The 14741-nt window shown below is 43.3% G+C and overlaps 1 long non-coding RNA gene across 1 annotated transcript in view; it reads right to left on the bottom strand.

The window, feature by feature from the left end:
- Positions 1-13038, bottom strand: part of LOC109503254 — a 31876-nt gene extending 18838 nt beyond the window's left edge. The window contains exon 1 of the long non-coding RNA XR_002162130.3: positions 11713-13038. This is a non-coding gene — a long non-coding RNA (uncharacterized LOC109503254). The remainder of the gene's footprint in view (positions 1-11712) is intronic.
- Between the last annotated feature and the right edge of the window lie 1703 nt (positions 13039-14741).

The following is a 14741-nucleotide window of genomic DNA, read 5'->3' as shown; positions in this document are numbered from 1 at the left end:
ACAATCTCCTGCCTAATTTTATTGGGTTGTGTGGTTTTCTAGTTCTATGTATGTAGTTGTGTATGAGTTCTTTTAAAAATCTGAATACAAGTCTTTTATTACATATATTTTGCAAATTTTTTTGCACTCCATGACTTGTCTAATTACCATATTCCCAATGTGATCTTTTGATAAGCAGATTTCAATCTTTATAATGTCTAATATTCCATTTTTATCTCATGGTTTTGCTTTTTTGTGGGTCCTAAAAAATCTTTGCCTAACCCCAAGTCATGAGGACACTCTCTTCTAACATTTGTTTAAGCATTTACATGTAGGCCTATGAGCCACCTCAAATTACCCTGTGTGTATAGTGTGTGTGTCTGTGGAGGGTCTATGAAAGGAGAAGGCCACAGAGGGGGCAGGGTGTCCACCCATAATGGGAAGGGTGTCCATTCATATGACCACTGAACTGTACATATTCAAGGGAGAGTGCAAGAGGCCCAAAGAAAAACATGGGTTAAAAGGGGAAGGGAAAGCAAAGATTTAAGCTGGTGGGGAAAGAAAACTCTTTCAATTAATGGTTTAAGAGGAACCAAACACCTATATTTAAAAAAAAAAAAAAAGAAAGAAAAAACAAACCTGAAACTTACAGACATTATGGGCATCCTGATAGGGTACACTAAAAAGACACAACATCATCTCTGTGGTATTCCTGCCCATAACGTAATGATATAAATGCATAACTAGAATCTAAATCATGAGGAAACATCCAACTACCCCAAATTGAGGCACGTTCTACAAAATAACTGGTCTATATTACTCCAAGATGTCAAAGTCACAAAACATAGAGAAGGGCTGAGCAACTGTTTCAGATTAAAGGAGACTAGAGACATGACGACCAAATGCAACATGTGACCTGAGACTGGATCATGCGCCAGAAGAGAAAAAATGCTATAAAGGGAATTATTGGGACAATCATCAAAATTTGAATATAGTCTGTGGATGGCATTGTGTCAATATTAAGTTTCCTAATTTGATCACTGCACTGGCTATGTAAGACAATGTTCTTATTCTTAGGAAACACACACTGAAGTACTTAGGGATAAAAATAATACCAAGTATAGTCACTGATGAAATTAGCCTTTGTTTAGAAGTTTTAATAAGCAACTTTTGCAAAAGTACTAACAGCCACACAATTAAAATGTTTTCAACAAAGTGTTCATTTGGAATAAATTTACTAATAACAATTAAGCAAGGAAAATAGGGCATGTAAAGAAAAATCCTCACAAACACATAACTAACATATTTTAGTGTGTATTTCTGTAACAGTTTTATTTCTATTGCTTTCTGAGTATCCAGAGTGATCCAAAATGTTCAAATGAAGGAGCTAACCCTGGAGCCAACTTCCCACAAGCTGAGGACTAAGTTTCTCTTGGGGAAAAAATGACAGATGTTGCTAAACTTCCCCCCCCAAAAAAGTCTACAAAAAAAATGGAGTCTTGTTGATCATTCATGGCCATGACCATTTCTCCACACATTTATCAGCTATGAACATTTGTATACAAATTTTCGTGTGGACATACCTTTTCATATCTTTTAGGTAAAAACCTCAGAGTGAAATGACTGGGTCATATGATAGATATAGGTTTAAATTTTTAAGAAACAAGCTGTTTTCCAAGTAGTTGTACCATTTTACACTCCCACCAGCAGCATATAAGAGAATTCAATTGCTTCACATTCTCACCAACAACTGGTATGATCAGTCTTAAATTGTAGCCATTCTAATCTCATTGTAGTTTTAATTTGTATTTCCCTAATGACTCATGATGTTGAGGTTTCCTGTGCTTGTTATCCATATATCTTCTTTGTTGAAGTGTCTCTTCAAACCCTTTGTCTGTTTTTTAAAAATTGGGTTGTTAGTCTCATTATTTCGTTTTGAGGGTTCTTAATGCATGCTGAATAGAAGTCCTTTATTAGAGGGGCGCCTGGGTGGCGCAGTCCGTTAAGCGTCTGACTTCAGCCAGGTCACGATCTTGCAGTCCGTGAGTTCGAGCCCCGCGTCAGGCTCTGGGCTGATGGCTCAGAGCCTGGAGCCTGTTTCCGATTCTGTGTCTCCCTCTCTCTCTGCCCCCCCCCCACCCCGTTCATGCTCTGTCTCTCTCTGTCCCAAAAATAAATAAACATTGAAAAAAAAATTAAAAAAAAAAAGAAGTCCTTTATTAGATGTATGATTTGCAATTTTTTTCTCCCAGTCTGTGGCTTGTCTTTTCATTCCCGTAACAATGTCTTTCAAAGAGCAGAAGTTCTGTTGTTGTTGTTGTTGTTGTTTATGAAGTCCATTTCAGCCTTTTCTTCAAAAAAAAAAATGGGATCTTGCTTTTTGAGTCATATGTATAAAGTGCCCACACCCAAAATTTTTCCATAAATTTTATAGTTTTATGTTTTAAATTATCTATTTTGAGTTAATATTTGCATATGGTTCAAGAAATGGATCAATGCTCAATTTTACATATTATACAATTATCACAGTACCATTTGTTGAAAAGACTTCTTTTGCACTGAACTACATTTGCACCTTTGTAAAAAAAAATTAGTTGTAAATATATGTGTGGATCTAATTTTGGACTCTATTCTGTTCCATTGATCTATTTGTCTATCTTGTTTCAATACTGCACTGTCTTGATTACTACAATTTATAAGTCTCGAAATTAGTATTATTCCCCCAACCTTCTTTTTCAAAATGATTGCAGCTATTCTGGGTCCTTTGCATTCCTATTTGAATTTTAAAATCAGCTTATCAGTTCTACAAAGTAGCCTGTTAAATTTTTAATTGAACCAATAGATCAATTTGGAGAGAAAGCACATCTTAACAATACCATTACCATAGTATATCTCTCCATTTATTAGGGTGTTTTTTAATCAAGAAAAGATATTGAATTTTATCAAATACTTTTCTGCATCTTTTGAGATGATCATAGTTTTCTGTTTTGGTTTGTTATCATGGTGAATTACATTTATTGATTTTCAAATGCGAAACAAATTTTGTATGTTTCATGTACTTAAATTTTTTTAAATAATTTATTCTGAGACAATTGACTCACATGCAGTTTTAAGAAATAATGTAGGGGTGCCTAGGTGACGCAGTCGGTTAAGCGTCCGACTTCAGCCAGGTCACGATCTCGCGGTCTGTGAGTTCGAGCCCCGCGTCGGGCTCTGGGCTGATGGCTCAGAGCCTGGAGCCTGTTTCTGATTCTGTGTCTCCCTCTCTCTCTGCCCTTCCCCCGTTCATGCTCTGTCTCTCTCTGTCCCAAAAATAAATAAATGTTGAAAAAAAATAAAAAAAAGAAATAATGTAGAAAGACCCTGTGTATGCATTACCCGACTTTTCCCAATGGTAACATCTTATAAAACTATACAATGTGTTGTGTACAATGACACAACCAGGATATTGACATTGACAGAGTTATGATACAGAACACTTCCATAGAGGATCCCTCTGGGCTCTTTTATGGTCACATCCCTTTCCCTCCTACTTCTACTCCATCCTTTAACGACAAGCAATCACTAATATGTTTTTCATTTCTTTAATTTTGTCATTTCACAAGTGTTTTGGGATAAGTGTTTTTTCACTCAGCATAATTCTCTAGAGATTTATCTAGGTGTTGTATGTATCAGCAGCTAATTTCTTTTTATTGCTGAGTAATATTTCATGGTATAGATATGCCACAGTTTGCTTAACCATTCACCCACTGAAGGACAACTCGTTCCTTCTAGTTTGAGGCTTTTATGAATAAAGCTGCTATACACATTTGTTTACAGGTTTTTGTGTGAGTGTAAATCTTCAATTTTCTGGGATAAAGGCCCAGGAATGAAAATTGCTGGGTCATACAATAGTTGCATTTTTAAAAAAATTTCCAAACTGTTTTCCAGAATTCCTATACCATTTTCTATTCCTTCCATCATCATATAAGTAAGTCTTTCCATATCCTCAACCATATTTGGTACTAACACCACCCTTCATTTTAGCCATTCTGATAAATACACAATGATATCTCGTTGTGCTTTTAATTAGCATTTTCCTGATGAATAATGATGCTGAACATCTTTTCATGTGTTTACTTTCCATCAATATCTTCTGCAGTGAGATTTCTCTTCATGTCTTCTGCCTATTTCCTAGCTGGATTATCTTTTTCCCTATTGAAGTTTGAGAGTTCTTTATATATTTTAGTTACTAGACCTTTTCAGATATGTGGTTTGCAAACATTTTCTACAACTCTATAGCTTTTCACCCTTTTAACAGGATCATTCACAGAGCAAACATTTCTGATTTTGATAAACTCCAATTTATAAATTTTCCTATTATGTATCATGCTTTTGGTGTCAAGTCTAAGAATTCTGCCTAGTGCTAGATCCTAAAATTTTTCTATTTTTTTCCTAATAGTTCATTATTTCTATGTTTTACATTTGGTTCTATGATCCATGTAAAATTAATGTTTATATAAAGTGTGAGATTTAGGTGGAGGTTCATTTTTTTTTACTTACGAATGTCCGATTGCTTCAGAATCATTTATTGAAATGGCAATTTTTCTTCCATTGAATTGATTGTGCACCTTTGTGGAAAAATCTTTGAGTACTTTTTCAACCCTACCCTTTTTCTCCTCTCCCTCTGGGACCCTGATGTCATGAATGTCAAATCATTTGGCACAGTCCCATAGGTCCTTGAGCCTCTGCTCATTTTTTTTTAGTCTATTATCTCTCTATTGTTCATATTAGGTAATTTCTATCGTTTTATCTTTCAGTTCATGGACTCTTTCCTCATTCTACTGTTTGTTTTTTTAATTTCTTGTCAAGTTCCTCATTCTAGTGTTGAACCCATCCTTGTTGAGCTTTTATTTTGGTTATTATAGTTTTTAGTTTTAAATTTTGTTTGGTTCTTCTTTATACCTTCTATTTCTTAAGACTTTCTATTCCATTTCTTTACTGAGGCCTTTCTATTTTTCATTTGTTTCAAGCATGTTTGTAATTATTCACTGAAGCATTTTCATCAGATAATTCTAACATCTGTTATCTCAGTGTTGGCATCATTGATTGTCTTTTTCATTCATTTTGAGATCCTCCTGATTCTTGGTATAATTAGTAATGTTTGGTTAAAATCAGGACATTTTTGTATTATGTTATGAGATTCTGGATCTGTTTTCAATCTTGTTTTAGTTGGCTTTCTTTGACAGTGCTCTGGCAAAGAGAAGGGGCACTATCTTGTTACAGTCAGATAGAGGTAGAAGTCCCTGTTCCCCATGAAACCCTCCGGTGATACACAAGGAGAGGAGAACTCTGTTACTTCTGGGTGATGGAGGGAGTTCCAGCTCCCCATGTGGTCTCCACTGATAACCACACTGGAGGTGGCCTCATTCCTGCTGAGCAATATGTAAGTCCTAAGTCTTCAACAGACTGACACCATTCCAGTGAGGAGGGAGAAATATACCTCATTACTGATGGATAAAGGTGGAAATCCATTCTTTCTGTGGTCTCCACTGAGCTGCAAGGAGTCATGCTTCATTTCCAACTAATGGGGATGAAAAGCCTGGCTCTCTATTTGGCATCCTGTAGTATCATTCTTGTGAGGGTGAAAGTCTAGGCTCCTCCACTTGGCCTTTGTTTGCATGGTGGGAGTGGGGCCATAGTTTTCCTTTTATGTGGTTTATAACTAGAATAGAGAGATTAATGTCTCAAAGTTTTCTGCCTTTCTAGGTTGTCCCTTTCCTGATCCTTTGACTTGATCCCTTTCCTTGATCCAAGAGCAAGCTTTTTTGGGACTAGTTTTGTCCGCATCATTGTTATTTCTAGGTTACCAGCTTTTTCAGCTCCAAGCCTGAAATGTATAAAGCAGAAAGAAAACCCAGAGAACTTACCACCATGTTGTTTCTCAGTTCCTAATGTCCCTGGTGGTCTCCCTTCTTTTCTGTACCTTGTAGAATCTTTTTAGGTTTGTTTTATATACAATATCCAGATTTTTAGTTGTACTTAGTGGGTGGAATAGGGAAAAGTAATCCCGTGTCCCAAAGAAGTAGCCAGTTTCACATATTTTTATTGCTATATTATTTGGTGTATTGAGATTTGTGACAATTTTATCTCCGTTATAAATATACAGTGACATTTTATCTTGTTTCATAATTTGTGCCTTAAATTCAATCTGCCTTGTCTTCCTAAGGTTGAATGGGTCTTTTCTGAATCACTTTAATTTCTTATTTATAACATATATGTTGGCTTTGCTATTTCTTTCAATGAGTTAATTTAAAGTGAATTTGGCATAACAGATTTTTTTTGTCTTAATGCCAGCATCTTACATTTTCTATTTATAATTTTTTTTTAATTTTCTCATTCTTGTTATTTCACTTTCTTCTTTCTGAAGTTGGGTGTTTTCCTTCTGGTAATTTGAAAGGTTTTCAATCTGTTTAATTACTCCAGTTTTTTCTTTCATATATTATACTCTAACACTTTTCTTAGATTTAGCATATTTAGAGAATATCTATTGACCACGCACTAAAGAGGACAAGAAAGTGAAAGGCTGCCTCTTCATCACAACTTTCCTCTCCTTGCTTACTTTCTGATTTTTTCTGGTTTTAATTCATGCTCATTTCTATTTAAGTTCTTCTCTCTCTGGGACCCTTTATAACTGTTTCTTGATTTTTTTAACTTAGAAAATATCTGTGCCATCCCACTGTGAGAGATCAATATTCTAATATTCATACTCCCTTCCCCAAGCCTCTTGATTTCTTTTGCCAATTTTACTTTATCATCATTTATGACATTTTCTTCTGAGACTCCATCCTATAGTTGTGGGACTTTACTTTTCTATAGTATTAAGTCTGTGCTCATCCCCTATCTTTGCCTTGTAGGTTTTCCTTTCATCTCTTAATTAAAGAGTTTTATTTTATTTAACACAGCTAACATCCAGAAATTTCATATTTGAGACTACTTCCTGCTTTTCTACTTGAATGACTGCTTGACATGACATAGCACCTGTTGACTTCTCAGTGCTTCTGTGTCCTCATGCCATCTTTGGCTGGGCAATTTCTTTTTTCACCTCTCTCATTAATCATTATATCACTGCAATCTTTTTTTTTTTTTTAAGTATGACTGGCGTTACCACCCCAACTGAAAATGCCTGTGAGATTTTCACCCTTGGATATTTTTCTTCCAGAAAAGAATTTTTCATATCAGGCTTCTCTCAGGCTTTCTTAACTGGGTTCCCCAAGAAAAATAAGTCATAATACCCTAAGGCATCCATTGCTGGTAACAAATCAACTTGATGTCTTTGCATCTGGAATAGTACTAGTCATAAACCATCCTGGGAGAATTGAGAAAATAGTCAATCATTTTTTGTGTCCTGTGGTCCGGCTGAGGAGCCCTATTGAAAAAAGCAAAAATGTTGGTTTTGCTTGTATTTTTCTTGCTCATGTGTACCTTGCTCAGTTCTTGCTAAATCTTTTCCTTATTCTTATATATTCAGGTCAATCACCTCAATGTTCCCCTCCCCCCATCTATGACCCTTTGAGGACTGGACCCTCCCAAACTAGACCAAGTCAAACTGTGTGCCTTGCTGGGTGCAGGCCTGGGCTCTGGCTTCTGTTCAATGGCCAGCACAAGAATCCACTCTACCCTGCCCATAACATATCTGGTCCAAGGCAGAGGGATCTCAGGTGTCACCCCCAAGTCTAATAGCTATTTTGCTTTTGCCCAGTTTACCTTTTTCTGGAAGTTGGTGCTTTTCATATCTTTCCCTCGAATCAGAAGGGAATAAAAGCTAAAAGCAGGCAGCTGAGGGCTACCATGTTGAATCCCCTGGCACGTTTAGTGTGCCAGCTCCCTCATCCTGCTCTCTGAGGTCTTCTCTCATTTATCTTATCCTCTCTTTGTCTTTGGCCACATTTCTGTCTGTTGTTGGTGATAAGCCACACTGGGTGTTCCATCTTTCATTCTCCTTACCAGCTAGTGACCCCATCCTATCCCAGAAGAAATCACCATCACTGTGGTTGGGGCAAGAGGAAAGGGTGAGAAAGACTCCACTCTCTTTGAAACTTTCACCTCCTTTCCCAGGGCTGCTGACTCCCATTTCATTCATACTCCTGCTGACAGGATCAGTGGGCATTTTCCCCAAGACTCTGACTTCAGCCTTCTCCCTTCACAGCTTCTAGGCAGGGTGGAGGCAACGGCTGCTTTGCAGCAGCAAGCTAGTCTGCCTCTCTCCCTTTCAACAATAAAGACTTTTGCTGTTACTTGGCTTAACAAGTTATCCTTGTGTTTGAGAGTAGTAAGACTGCGAACTGGTTTCACCCAACCTCCTAAGCCAAAAGCAACTGACAACTCTACAAAAATGTGGAGTGGTGACTTTGATCCCTAGCTTATGGATGAAGAAACCAGGAACTTCTTCCAGAGCTTCAGCCAGCAAGTGATGGGGCTATATAGCATAGAGGCTTCTCATTCCCATCTTGTACTTTTACTTCTTAAATATGGTAGGGACAGAAGCAAGATTTCCTGATCAAAATTGTTTCATTCAGTATGAGTGTTTCATTTAGTATGAGGTGTCTTGGTGGAAAGAACATTTGTTTTCTTGGAAAGAACTCCTTAACAAGTGCTAGAGTAGAAAGGCAAAGGAGTTGGCTCCTTCTCCTCTCATTGTGATCAAGGAGGGCAACAAGCCTTCAGAAAAGAGACAAGGTGATGTGGATGTACAGCACAGTAGAGAGGATTTTAAAGTCACTAGAGGAGTTTAAATGTGGTAAGGAAAAGAAAAATGCTGAGACTGTGTAGGATATGAGTTGGGAGAGAGCAAAGTGGACTTCAGAAAGTCAGGCACATCTTAGAGTCTTATACGAACCTCCTCCCCCCCACCCATGTACCACTCAGTATGGTCGGTGTTTCTCATTTAAAGCTTCTGAGGGGTACTGAGATGTGAGGAGTCCTGTACCTGGTGGATATAGAGTAGGACTGGGGACAGTGTACAGACCTTGATGCTGGGGCACAGACGTCAGGAGAGTGAGAGTCTCCATGAATTAGCAGAAATCCCTAGGAACTTTGGATTTTCACTAGGCTGGGGTCAAGGCTAGTCTTATCTAATCTTTGCAGGACTTGAACTCAGACTTGGTAGCTTCCCGGTGTTGGTCCCTGATTGCTGTTCCAGAGGTAGCTGGGCACTAATGTTAAGAGCACAGGCACTGGAGTCAACTGACTAGATTCAGATCTTGGTTGTTGGCTCCTCCATTTGCTCATCTCTGATATGGGAGCAGTAACAGCACACAAGGTAGACTCCTGGTCTGAAGGTTAGAGTGGTCTTTGTAAAGCACCTAGACAGTGCCTAGGACTCGGTAAGTATGATGCAAAGTGTTTAAATGAAGTCTATAAACCTGATAAGTGCCTATCCCATGCTGTGAGATAAAGGGACAAGGAGGTTCTAACTGTGCCTTGCACCCCAGAAGTGTTCAATGCTCACAAGTCACTGCTGTCCACTATCTTGAGTTTTGCAGGACAGCATTCCTAGGTCAGCTCCCCACTAATTTTGCCTTCATGTTGCTTTTCTGTGGATTCTGTCCCTGTGCTCTGCATATTTATTCATCTTTTGTCAGTTGGATCTAATGAAGTTTCTTCTCAGGCTTGTGTTTGATCTCCATTTCTCCCAGATGGTTCCCAAATGTGGCAGGAGAGGCTGTCAGCGCAGCCATAGTGTGGTTCAGACTCCCCTATGGCAGAGCACGTGTGGGATGGCTGAGCTGAGGACGGCAAGGTCCCACCTGCCGCCAAGGTCGGAGGGCACAGGTGAAGCAAGAAGTTCCAGACCCACGGGGGACTCTCCACGTGTCAGGCCACGCCCCACCAGCTGAGGGAGCGGAGGCAGCCATGTAGACCCAAAGCACAAGTTGAGCAGAGACCTGGAGACGGCACGTGGACCCCACGGGCTGCCGTCTCTTCCAGGCAGCCCTCAGTCCCACCCCAGTCAAGCCCCCACGGCAGAGGTTCCCAGCCGACTTCGCAGGGCACAAAGGCAGGAGTGGCAAGGGGGCCCTTAGAACCGCTGATGCCAGGCCCAGCCCAGCCCAGCCCAAGTAACTCTGACCCTCTGGACCGGGGCCCAGGCCCAGCCGGCTTTGGAGACAGCCCAGGTGATTTTAAGGAGCGGCCGCTGCCTGGGAGGAAGAGAAGCCCTTAGCATTCCTTACATGCTGTGGGAGCTACAGAAACCAAACAACACACTTTGCCCAAACACCACTTGGAGGAAGATGAGAGCAACTCCGGCTGCAGCCGAGCATTCCTTCGGTGAGGGGGCCGAGCTTCCTGCCAGGCTTCCTGGAGAACTCCGGCTGCAAATCCCGGCAGTAACCGTCTCACAGCCCGGGGCCCCGGAAGACGAAGTCCCTCGGCCCGCACCCCGGGCTGGAGCGGCTCTAGAGCGGGGCGACGGGCTTCGAGGAGCGAGGCTCTTCCCGCCCTGGCTGGGTTTGCTCTTTCCTTTTCCTCCTGCCGAGGGGAAGCCCGAGGCTGGCCTAGCGGTGGACTCGGCAGTCCACGGCGCCCCCTAGAAGCCCACTTGGCGCCTCGGCCCTCACCCCCACCCCCTCCCTGGGTCCTGACCAGACAGCGCCACGTCACCTGGCCACCACACGGGGGCCACCACATGGGACCACCTCAGGAGACCCCCTCATGGGACCACCGCCGGGGCTATGTCACAACCCCCCTCACGGGACCACTTCGGGGACCATGTCACAACCCCCTCACGGGCCACTTTGGGGAACCATGCCACAACCCCCCTCACGGGACCACCTCAGCGAGACCCCCTCATGGGACCACCACCAAGGTTATGTCACAACCCCCCTCACGGGACCACTTCGGGGACCATGTCACACCCCCCCTCACGGGAGCACCTCAGCGAGACCCCCTCATGGGACCACCGCCAGGGCTATGTCACAACCCCCTCACGGGACCACTTCGGGGACCATGTCACAAGCCCCCTCACGGGACCACCTCAGCGAGACCCCCTCATGGGACCACCACCAAGGTTATGTCACAACCCCCCTCACGGGACCACTTCGGGGACCATGTCACAACCCCCCTCACGGGAGCACCTCAGCGAGACCCCCTCATGGGACCACCACCAAGGTTATGTCACAACCCCCCTCACGGGACCACTTCGGGGACCATGTCACAACCCCCCTCACAGGACCACCTCAGCGAGACCCCCTCATGGGACCACAGCCGGGGCTATGTCACAACCCCCTTCACGGGACCACTTCGGGGACCATGTCACAAGCCCCCTCACAGGACCACTTTGGGGACCATGTCACGACCCCCCTCACGGGACCACCTCAGCGAGACCCCCTCATGGGACCACCACCAAGGTTATGTCACAACCCCCCTCACAGGACCACTTCGGGGACCATGTCACAACCCCCTCACGGGACCACTTTGGGGAACCATGTCACAACCCCCCTCACGGGACCACCTCAGCGAGACCCCCTCATGGGACCACCACCGGGGCTATGTCACAACCCCCTTCACGGGACCACTTCGGGGACCATGTCACAACCCCCCTCACGGGACCACTTCAAGGGACATGTCACAAACCCCATCATGGGACCACCACAGAGGACCACCTCGGGGGATCATCACTGAAGTCCATGTCACAGACCCCCTCTTGGGACCATCTCATGGGACCTCATTATAGGACCACTAGGCACTCACCCGAGTAACCAGACACGGAGCTCTCTGCTTCTCTCCTCTCCTCTCGCACTCTCTTTCTCCCTCTGTCTCGGGAAGAAAGCCCTTCCCAGAATCCCCCAGGGCAATCGTCCTCACACCTCATTGGCCAGCGAGGCATCACGTGTGTCTTTCTAAGCCAATCACAGGCTAAGGAAGGAAATGCACGTCTTCAGCTGGGCGAGAGGCCCAGGTCGCACGCAGCAGGGGCGTGGCCTAGGGGCGGTGGAGGAGGTCTCTCCAGGGCGCGGGGCTGTCGTGCCCTGAGGTCCCCGGGCGATCTGAAGGGCTGGGAACCCTTGTCTGGCCCTGGGCCGAAGCAGCAGAGGAGCCACTGCTGAACCAAGGGGCTCCACAGGAAGTGGGAGCTTGGCGCCAAACCGCCGGACCTCCGCGTCTCTGGGTGTGTGGGCTGGAAGCACCTGCTGTTCCCGGTAGTGTGTGCAGCAAGGACAGCTTTCCTGAGGCATCGCGGGGTGCTGAGCACGTTCTGGCGATGTCCACACTGAGGCAATGGGACCCCCGACAGCCCCCGGCCACAGGCCTGAACGCCCATCGGGAGATGAGAAAAGTGGGGCAGAGCCCGGATTCGAACTCTGGGTGGTCCCGTCCAGTCCACAACTTCTTGGACCCTGCCACGAGCACTCTGAAGTCTCTTCTTATGGCGACCACCTGGTTAGCCCCTCCCTCCTCCCTGGAGATCCGGTCAGCAGGAGTACTCTTCCTGTGTCAACAGTACTGTGGACGATTGCTGGATGCTGTTTTTAAGCAAGCTCCACACCCGATGGGGGACTCGAACTTGCTACCCTGGGATCCAGAATGGCACACTCCCCAAACTGAGACAGCCAGGCACCCCGATACAACCATCTTATGAAATCATTCCTGTTCCTTTCCATATTTAGCAGGCGAGGCAAATGAGGCATGGAGAGGTTAAAGTTACTTACCCAGACTGACATGGCTAAAGAGTTGGGGAGCCAAAATTTAAGTCCGGGATGATCAACTTCAGAACACGTCACCACAGCCTAGGACGGTTTTCGGAATGGTTTCTGGGCTGGGTGTGTCATTCACTCATGGTCATCTTTCCTAGCCTTCTGGGTTTGGATAGACTCAAAGCTCTCCCAGGGTCAGGAACTTAAAAGAGGAAAGAGTTCTTTTAGGTCTAAATGGAGGAGACTTTTCCTGACACGAGCAGACAAAAGGAGTCCCTGGTGAGGGAGGCTGCTGATTTCCATCTTAGCAGCATGGGTCAGGCCGACCGAGACTGCAAGACTCAAGTCTGCAGGAGGGCTTCTAAGCTGTACAGCTTGCTCTGATCGCTTCTGTTTCTGCTGGTCTGCTTTGCTTCAGCAACAGGCAGAAAACTATTATTCTTAAAAATGCCTTGTTTAAAAGAGCAGCCAGGAAAGGAAAGCCAAGGAAATGTATCCCATCCATGCTGATGTCAGAGGAAATGGGAACCCCAGGAAAGAGCATTTCAAGAAACAGGAGATGAAACCACTGCTTGAACAGTGTCTCTGGGTTCAGAAGGGGAAAGTCCTCATGTTTCCATGATGTTTGGTTCCAGGTGGCTGTGTCCCATGAGACAAGGCAGCATAATGTTGGACGGAAGGCTGTGGACAGGCTGTAAGGGCTTTGTGTGACAGTCTGGCTCCCTTGAGCTTTATACTGCAGTGCCAAGTGCCCTGAGACCTGTGCCCACGAATACTTGCATGCAGACTCTGAGGTGTGGGTCCAGGATGTGCAATGCTACAGGGTTTTTAAGAATTAAAAATGGAAACAAAGATAATGTCCACCAGTAATTAAATGCCTAAAGAAGTTCTAGAAATTCACACTGGGGAATACCATGCAGTCATTAAAAAGAATGGAAGAGCATCAGGGAAGTGCAAGTTAAAATCTGAGGTCTTACTACACACCCCAGAGAAAGGCAGACATCTAGAAAGACTGATAGTGCTAAATGTTGGTGAGGATGTAAAACAACTGTAACTTTCATACACTGCTGAAATATAAAATGGTTCCGTTACTTGGGAAAATTGACAGTTTCTACTAAAGCTATATATGCATCTCCCTTTGATACAACAATTCCACCCTACGTAAAATTAGAAAAATTAGTGTGTGTGCTTACCAGAAAACACACACAAGAACATTCATGTTGCCTTTGTTCATAACAAAGCAAAAACCAGAAGCAACTCAATTGTCGATCAACTGGATAGTGAATAAATTATGCTATCATTCATCAGTGGAATATTATATGGCAGAACAGAAACAACATGAAATATATAACAACATGTATTAATCTCACAGATATTATTTGAGCAAAAGAGGCCAAACACAATACAAAACCTACCAAATGCTTTTAATTATATTAAACTCAAGAACAGGCAAAACCAATATATCATGCTAGAAATCAAAATAATTATGTCTGGGAAACAGTATTCACTGGCAAGAGTCATGATGGAAGTCTCCTGTATCTTGATCTGAGTGGTGGTCACAAAGTATAAATGTATGTAAAGTTCATTGGGTTGGACTCTTAAGATGTGGGCACATTTACTGTGTGTGAATTATTCCTCAATCAAAAAGGCAAGAGAAGTTAACAACGGTCAGCTTAGAGATTATTTTTGTTGTATGTGTGTCCGTATTTTTAATACTTTACCAAGTTGCATGTAATGAATAGGCATTACTTTTTTAAAAAACCAATAATGTTTAAAGCTCTAAAATTATGTGATAAACCTGTCTGTGTTCACAAGGAAAGGTACCCATGATATACTGTTGACTGGAAAAAAGTATGTAGCAAAATGCTAAGTATAAGAGATTTCTGATTCATATTTGAATGAAAAAGACCTTCATTCCGATGGGAACAAGAGAAACCAAGACAAAATTTTACTTTTCTAAGAGTGAAAAGAGGAGAGGACAGAAGGAAGCCTTGAGAACCAAACTCCAGAAAGAAACAAGCATGGCTGTACAGAGACATGACAGCTGCCGGCTTCCACACTGAAGTCTGGGTAGAGTTGGCCTGT

This window comes from Felis catus, chromosome C2 (assembly GCF_018350175.1).
Source record: "Felis catus isolate Fca126 chromosome C2, F.catus_Fca126_mat1.0, whole genome shotgun sequence".
In the NCBI taxonomy this organism is placed as follows: domain Eukaryota; kingdom Metazoa; phylum Chordata; class Mammalia; order Carnivora; family Felidae; genus Felis; species Felis catus.
This window is presented reverse-complemented; position numbering and strand designations above follow the sequence as displayed.